This window comes from Saccostrea cucullata, unplaced genomic scaffold, assembly GCF_032062105.1.
Source record: "Saccostrea cucullata isolate Sc308-1 unplaced genomic scaffold, CSIRO_AGI_Scuc_v1 ctg1431, whole genome shotgun sequence".
Lineage (NCBI taxonomy): Eukaryota > Metazoa > Mollusca > Bivalvia > Ostreida > Ostreidae > Saccostrea > Saccostrea cuccullata.
This window is the reverse complement of record NW_026934099.1, coordinates 53,542-62,283: the sequence shown is the minus strand read 5'-3', so window position 1 is coordinate 62,283 and position 8,742 is coordinate 53,542. Positions and strand designations below refer to the sequence as shown.

Below are 8,742 nucleotides of genomic sequence, written 5' to 3'. Positions count from 1 at the left end.
ATCTCTCTCGAATTTAATGTTCCGAATAAGATTACACATTATGATGACGCCCGAAAATACCGGGTACTTCTGTCCCGGTTGATGCACATGAACAAAATATACCCGATTTCATCGAAATATTTACAAATCGGGGGCATATAAAAATTAACTGGAAATATGAAAAGGAAGAGAAATGTATAACAAAATTAATAATGTATGCATATACCATGTTTTATTCTGATTTAGATAAATAATCGAGGGAAGTTTAAGCGAGGTGAGGCGAATGACTAAAAAGAGTTGCAAGCCTTCTCTCTTTATATGTATCAGTGAAAAACGGCATTTTTAAAAACAGCTTGTAGAGACGAAAGAGTTGCATTTTTGATAACATATAGTGCATATTAGAATAGAAAAATAGGAAAAAGGTGACTCGAACCCAGATTTAAAAAGAAAAAAAAATGGAAAGGGGGGGTCCATACCCCAAGTGCCTATGAGTTGAATATTCACCATGCACTTTTATTACGTCAACATTTTCCGGAAAATCATGACGATTTCCTTTCACTTCTTACACACTCCCAGACCGGGGAGTATCTATTGTACACTCTTTTTATATAACCATAAATTATCAATTATCTGACGAAAAATGATAATGAAATTGAAATATAATAGCAACAATTAATGTTAATTTTAAAGGAAGTTTTTAAAAAAATATTTTACTCATGATTTTTACTTTTTATCAATCAAGAATTATTTTACTGAACTAATGAAAAATAACGTCTCATTTCCCCATGTGCACTTTCTAACACAACCACAAATAGATCGGCCGCTGCTGCGGCCGATAATGACATGTTTTATAGGAAACTGGCTATAGCAATATCATGTTTACTGCCAAATTTATTTATAAAACCGGTTCTACCCTATAACCTTTGAATAGATCAACCTAAACCACGTGGCTTGAATTTAAATCACAATAAAATGAATAGGGATGTCCCATAGAACTCCTCGACGCCCGTTCGAGATATTTTAAAGCTGAGTTTCCATGTTCTATACCGCTTGACAAGACTGCAGTTGGCTGTAGCGAGTGTAAAATTTTTGAAACATTTGGAAATAGAATTGAACATGTTTTTGTTTGATAGTGTGTAAGTTATGGTGTTTGGTCGGTCTTCTTTAATAGACCATAAACTCTTCCACAGCTCAAATTCCTGAGAAAAAGTAGGTGGGGATAGTAAATCAGTGTTGTGGAATTCAGAAGGGACTGTTTCCTCTTGATTTTGTTAAGATTGTTTGATAATAGGTAAAACCCACGAAGAGCTGATCTAGCAAGTGTACCAAACCTCATGTCCATTTGTTATTATATATATAACATTGCTTCGAGGGTGACATACCAGAATATTTGCCCCTCGGTGACAGGAAAGTGTTATGTCACCGATGCCGTTACAGTTACAGTGCATTAGGAATTCAACAACTGTTTATTAAAAAGTTAAAATTAAACACCCCTTGCTTAGAAGACAAATTTTCTTCTTATTACAAGAATATTTATAAACTCAATGTTTCAAGTTATTCTTTGCAACATATTCAAGTGTCAAGTATTATTCTCAAAAAGAAGGGGGATTAAAGTGAAGATGGGGGAAAATAGCAATAAGGAAAGGTAAAACATTGGTCAATTGGTCAATAAAATCAGCCTAATGTAAGTTTCTACCTTAGAAATAAAAAAAAATTAACCAAACAAAGTCCAAATGTCCCATGTTAAAAAATTTGAAAAAAGAATCCAAAAATTAAAATACTGAAATCTACAAAGTAATTCAAATCAACATCCAGCTCAAGAGCGCATTTACAAAACACTGCAATATATACATGTATTCAATGCTACAAAATAGAAATGAATGAAGGATTTCAATTTCAATTAAAAAATAATAAAAATAAAACAGAATTCAGACAAAAAAAAAAAAAAAACAAATTCAAAGTACAAGAAACAGATTTAAAAAAAATTAGAACTCTATTAATTCAAGACTTTAGGACTAAATACACACAATTTGACAAAAAATCTGGTCTATTTTTAAAAGTTCTGTCCCTGACAAAATGTGTAAATAATTCAATAGCCTTATATTATAGAAATCTTTTCATCATTACATAAAATGCAGTGGATTACAGATTTGAAATAAAAGAAAAATACAAATCAATTCAACATATGCTGTGAAATTTTACAACCAAGTGTTTGCAAAAACAATAAATCAATCTGAAATATTTCACTACCCAGTTTCTATTCCTACCAGTATTTACTTCATCACAAATATATACACAATCATATATGCAAAAAAAATCCACATTTCGAAAATAAAATTCTTTTGCTTCACGGGATATCAAAACACGAGGTATGAATACACACAATTTGACAAAAAATCTGGTCTGTGTTAAGAAGTTCGATATCTGAGAAAATGTGTAAAGCATTCATCAGCTTTATAAATATAGGAATCTTTTCATCATTACAGAAAATTAACTGGATTACAAATTTGACTTAAAAAACAAAATTAAAAACGAGTAATTTACATATTCTTTGAAATTTTACAACCAAGTGTTTGCAAAAACAATAAAGCAATCTGAAATATTTCACTTCCCAGTTTCTACTTCTACCAGTATTAACTTCGTCACAAATATATACAAAAGCATATATAGATTAAAAGAAAATAAATCACATTTTGTAAATTCTTTTGCTTCAAGGGATGACAGTAATTTCTTGAAAATGTATTAATATAATCAATAAAATAAATAATTGAGGAATTTGAAGATAAAACTACAATAAGGAAACTTTTGCAAGGTACTTTATCATTTTACAATAATAAATGCAGGGTAATTTACAGTCTGAATTTTATTTTCAAAATATATTACTTCATTTACTTAGTTAGCATCTGAATCTGTTTTATTTCTTTTTCTTTGATAGTTACTTGAGCTTGGACTGGTAACTTTGTAAGCAAACGGGTTTCCACATCTTGTGGTTTACACTGAATTGCTTTTGCAAGCAGGACACTCTTTATGATAAACTCAGGGTACTCCCCATCATCCTAGTCTCCAGTTAAGCAGAGTCATCTACCTTCCACCATCTCAAAGACTATGAATGTGACCTTTTTCACAATATCTTGGGCAGCGATTGACTACAAGAAAAGAATTTAGAAAGTGTAGAACAGTGATATTGAATAAATTAAGGGTATGGTTCTTCCATAAATATATATATACTCAGTAGATGTAAAGTAATCCATTTTTTTCGGCAAAGGAAGGCAAAGAAGTATGAAAGGTAATGGGAAATTTAGTAAATATATTTCATATAAAAGTTTCCCTTTCCAGCAACTTGGACCTTGACGTGGTAGAGACAGACTTTTCGTCATTGTACACCTGAACGATGACATGTGTTATCTCCGGATGACTCCCAACGGCAGTTTTACTTTTGCTGAGTTCCCTCCATAAGGACACCTTGCAGGAGGCCGTTTCATCCTTTATTTTCTAAATTCCTAACTAGCGTATCCTCCCATTTACTTTTGCTGTCCTTTCTATTTCCTCCTGTAAGAAATCTTATTTGCATGATAGAGATGCACACACACATATATATGAATATACAAACACAGGAGGGAGAGAGAGAGAGAGAGAGTAAAAGAATATAAAAACATCATATTATTTCTGATTGATTAATTGGTGTTTAACGCCGAGTCGGCAAGATTTCAGCCATATTTTGGCAGGAAAATATGTTAAATGATCAGTTTTAATTTCCGAATGAAATAGAGTTACTTACAGAAACCACCTGCCCTCTGATGGACACCATGGTTTTTGTGGGGGATGATTTTATCTTGCTGATGGCCACCAATTCAGATGGTGGTAAACAGGCCAATTCCAGGCCTTGTTGTAGTAGCTGAGCTGGGATCGGCTCTGCAAAGGGCCCTATCATCAACAGTTTTGATCTGTTCGTCATCACAATGGTTTTACTTTCCCTCTTGATGATGACATTGAAGTGCTTCCCACTTTGAGCGAACTGGCCTTCGACACATCATACAACATTCCTTTAGCTGCCATGGTTCTGTCAGCAATCCCCATGGTAAGGGATTGCTTTTGCTCCCCACTTGCATTTCTGTATGCTGAGATTTGTCCCAAACCACATATTTGGACCTTCAGAGCTGTGTTATAAGGTGCACTTGTACCATAGGACTGGCGGTAAATTCAGATTTTACTTTGATGTTGCTGTGGTGTATTTGCCAGAAGAACCACAGTTTTTAAGTCACGCCCACAATTTGGCATCAAGCCATACAAGACTTTGACTGATGAATGAATTGTGCTAATTTCAAAATCTTGGAAATAACTGATAAATGATTTTAGTCAACATTTCAACTTCAAGAATACTAACATTAAATTGTCTACATTCGCTCCGTATTTTACTAAGCATATCCTGCATGTTATACATTCATCTCGAATTACCTTAATTCTAATTCTTGTCTCCAAATAGTAATTTCACATTAAGATGTTTAAGGTCCCCCTTTTCTTAACTTGACATAGGCGTCGGAACTAGGCTAGGGGCTAACCCCCCTCCCCCCACTTTTTTGCAAAGACAGACATTATATATAGGCATTTAAAATTGGGATTTACCTTTTTTGTTGGTTAAGCCCCCCCCCCCTCCATTTTAATTTGCTTCCGACGCCTATGCTTGAAGTAGCATCCAAACTTTCATTAAAATGTCAGAAATCATTTCGTGGTTTTTGTACATTGATCGCTATAAATGAAAAGTTCAAACCCCCCCCCCCCCCAAATAAAATCGATCTTCGAAAGGAATAACAGCCTAAATTAAATAGCTTACGATCGCTACCTCTGTTCCTGACAAAACCTCTGTCTAAGCTGTAACATCTTCACAGGTACCCAATAATGACAAATCATTCCGATTTTTTTTTTTTTTTTTTGATCGATGATACCCCAAACGCAGCATTCAAAATACAATCGGTTCAGATGGAGAGAGGTATTTATACAGCCTCCGGACCATGGCTTGACAGGAGGAAGTGGGCGGTGCTAACTGTCAGCCAGCTATTCTCTCATTGGTCCTCTGGTACAAGTAACTTACACAATAGATATTAATTGGTTAATGGTAAATACACTCACAGTTTTTAATTCATTCGGGGCTCCGCCCCTCGTGAATTAAAAACTGTGAGTGTATTTACCATTAACCAATTAATATCTATAGTGTAACTATAACTTGCTGCCCCACTGTCATCAAAAATTTCCCTAAGAGTTTTCATCTACGAGGGTTGTCCCGTAAAATCGTAGACAAGTTGTCTAGTATGACAAATACGCATCACTGCGTTCTGAAATTTTCACCATTATTTAGTACATATTTTAGTAATATACACAGCAAATTTCCGATAAATATATGCATAAATAAAAAAATTATGAGCTTTTGTGGCATGTATTGTATCACCTTATGGCGCATGGATTATAACGTCATTTGTCTAAAACAGCGTCACGTTTTATCTTTGCTGAAAATGAATTTGGATGAGTCCGACTTAAATTTAGGAATTTCATTGAAACACATTCTTTAGTCTCCATAAACAGTCGAAGAACCAATTGGGCACCCTCATGCGATCTTCTGAAGATTTATTAGTAAGTTACGGACAATATTCTCACCACCATTCAACTAGTAGAAAATCTCATATCGGCGGTCTACTGTGAAAGCGTCTTTTGCTATTAAATAAGGAGTTTGTCCGGACGTTTTATACTCCCCAGGGACTCGATCAAAAAGACTTCGCTTAGAAAACTCCTATTTCATTTGTATACTTAAGGTATGGTGATATTTTTATAATTTTGCATTCTTCTATGGTCATTTTAAGTCTCTAAAGGTGTCATTACAACATTAATTTAAAACTGAACTGCTCTCCGGTGCGCCGTAACGTCATAAAACGTCGCCATTTTTCGTGTGTTGTGTTTACCACTTTCCCATTTCGAATGCTCGAGAAACAGCCAAAAATTAATCAAATACCTTAAAATTTTTACAAAGACTACAAAATTGATTGTGGAATTGAATGAGGATAATTTTAATCCAAATCTTATGTATTTAAAACTTTTATTTTGAATTCAAACTTGTGTATTCTTTAAAAAAAACCTTGGTTTTTTGACTGTGCGCCGTAGGACACTACCCCGTGCACATTAAAGCATAATAAAATCTTTATTTTTGCCTATATTTTATCAGAAAATTAATCATGCACTTAAATATGATAAATAAGCAATTACTGAAATTTTCAGCTTAGTGCGCCCATTACTTTTTGAGAAAACCGCTTTGTCCACGATTTTACGGGACAACCCTCGTATGGGGAGAAAAATTGGCTTACATGTACAATAATCAAACTTTGTGAATCGCTTCATCATGGGTTTTCGGAGAGTGACGAGCTTTTCACATTTTGTGACGATAATTAAGTATCCGATACTTTTTGACCTAAAATCATCAAACTTTGTCAGTTGATGCATCTTGGGTTTTGAGAGATTGTCGAGCAAAACGTAGTCATAGTGACCGACTTTTGACATTTATGGCTATATTGAAGTATCTCAGGCACTTCTTGGCTAAGAATCGTCAAATTTTGTCAGTTGAGGCATCTTGGGTTTTCGGAGAATGACGACCAAAAAGTAGGTCACGGTGACCTGCTTGTGAATATCTCAGGTACATATTAGCTTAAAATCATAAAACTTTGTCAGTTGAGGCACCTTGGTTCAAATGTTAACACACGACGGACGACGACAGACGAAAACGGATAGCAATAGGTCACCTAAGTTAACTCAGGTGACCTAAAAATTGGGTGGGGTCATTAAAAAATCTTCTTCTCAAGAACCACTGGGCCAGGAAAGCTAAAACTTATGTGGAAGCATCCTTGGGTAGTTTAGATATTAAATTTTTAAAACCATGACCCCCCGGGGGTTGGGCGTGACCACAATAAGGAATTCAAGTTTTACATAGAAATTTGTAGAACAAATCTTTAAAAATCTTCCTCTCAAGAACCACTGGGCCAGGAAAGCTGAAACTTATGTGGAAGCATCCTTGGGTAGTGTCGATATTAAATTGTTAAAATCATGACCTCCAGGGGTAGGGGGGGCACAATAGGAAATTCAAGTTTTACATAGAAATGTTTATAACAAATCTTCAAAAATATTCTTCTCAAGAACCACTGGGCCAGGAAAGCTGAAACTTTATGTAGATTTTAAATTGTTAAAACAATGGACCCCGGGGGTTGGGCGTGGCCACAATAGTGAATTCAAGTTTTACATAGAAATGTATAGAACAAATCTTTAAAAATCTTCTCAAGAACCACTGGGCCAGGAAACCTGAAACTGATGTGGAATTACCCTGGGGTAGTGTAGATTCTAAATTGTTCACATCATAACCCCCGGGGCTAAGGGCGGGCCACAATACGGAAAACAAGTTTTACATAGAAATAGAAAGAACAAATCTTTAAAAATATTCTTCTCAAGAACCACTGGGCCAGGAAAGCTGAAATTTATGTGTAAGCATCCTGGGGTAGAGGAGATATTAAATTATTAATCCAATCCAAGGGAATCCAAGTCTTACATAGATATATTTAGGAAAAACCTTTTAAGAATTTTTTTGTCAAAAACCACTTGGCCAGGAAAGCTTAAACTTATGTGTAAGCATCCTGGGGTAGAGTAGATATTTGTTAAAACCATAACCCCCAGGGGTAGGGCGGGGCCACAATAGGGAATCAAAGTTTTACATAGATAAATTAGGAAAAATCTTTTAAGAATCTTTTTCTCAAAAACCACTTGGCCAGGAAAGCTGAAGCTTATGTGAAAGCATCCTTGCTAGTGTAGATTCTAAAGTATTAAAATCATGAAAGGGGAGGGGGTTGGGGGCATGATAGGTATAGCAAGAGGGGAAATCGGGTAAAGAACTTCATCACCCAAGTTATTCTGGTGAGCGATGTGGCCCATTGGCCTCTTGTTTGATTGACTGAGCTCTACGTTAGTGGCCATCTCGTCTGACAGATTAGAAATAAATGGCAAGGATGGGGAAGACGTAATACGTCTTCGAGATGATAAATGTTTAGTAAAACTTATATCAGAAGACGTTTTACGTTAGAACACGACATTGGTTGGCATCGTGAGTAATGTGATGTACTAGACAATGTCGTCATGTAAATACAATAACAATGTAGACGATGTAAACGCGACATCGTATCAACATTGTTTACTGTAAAAGTGGTTATATTGGCGGTACGAAAGTTTGACGAGAAAAATTGACGAGAGAAAACTTTGAAGAAGTTTTAATTGTGCAAATAAAAGAAATTAAAAAAAAATGAATTATCTCTCTTTCATTCTTCACACATTTACTAATTTCTGTATACGAGTATCGACGACATAGCCCATGGCTACTAATGAACTTATGTCAAATAATTATTAAAGGGTGGTTTATGAAGTTCATTTTGACGCCAGTAAAAGTGTTACTCTGGCTAAAACAGCTGGGCCCAAACCTAGGTTACCAGACCCAAATGTCGCCAAGACCCCAGAAAAAAAGATCTTACAGAAAAGGTAAACCAAATGATTGACATAGAAATGAATTGTTCCAGTCCCCAGGGGAGGAAACGAAAGCGTGGACAATATGAACATTTTTCGCCGGAGACTAAGGCTAACACATAAAGGAGCGACCAAAGGTGCGAAACATTTTTCATCTGTGCTTTGTAAAAATGTCCATGAAAGCACTGTTCGCAGATTCAAAGCTTCGTATATCATGGAAAC

General features: G+C 35.3%; 1 pseudogene; it reads right to left on the bottom strand.

Annotated features, from left to right (window-relative positions):
- Window positions 1-3,291: 3,291 nt before the first annotated feature.
- On the bottom strand, window positions 3,292-4,424 carry LOC134239945 (uncharacterized; annotated as a pseudogene).
- Between the last annotated feature and the right edge of the window lie 4,318 nt (window positions 4,425-8,742).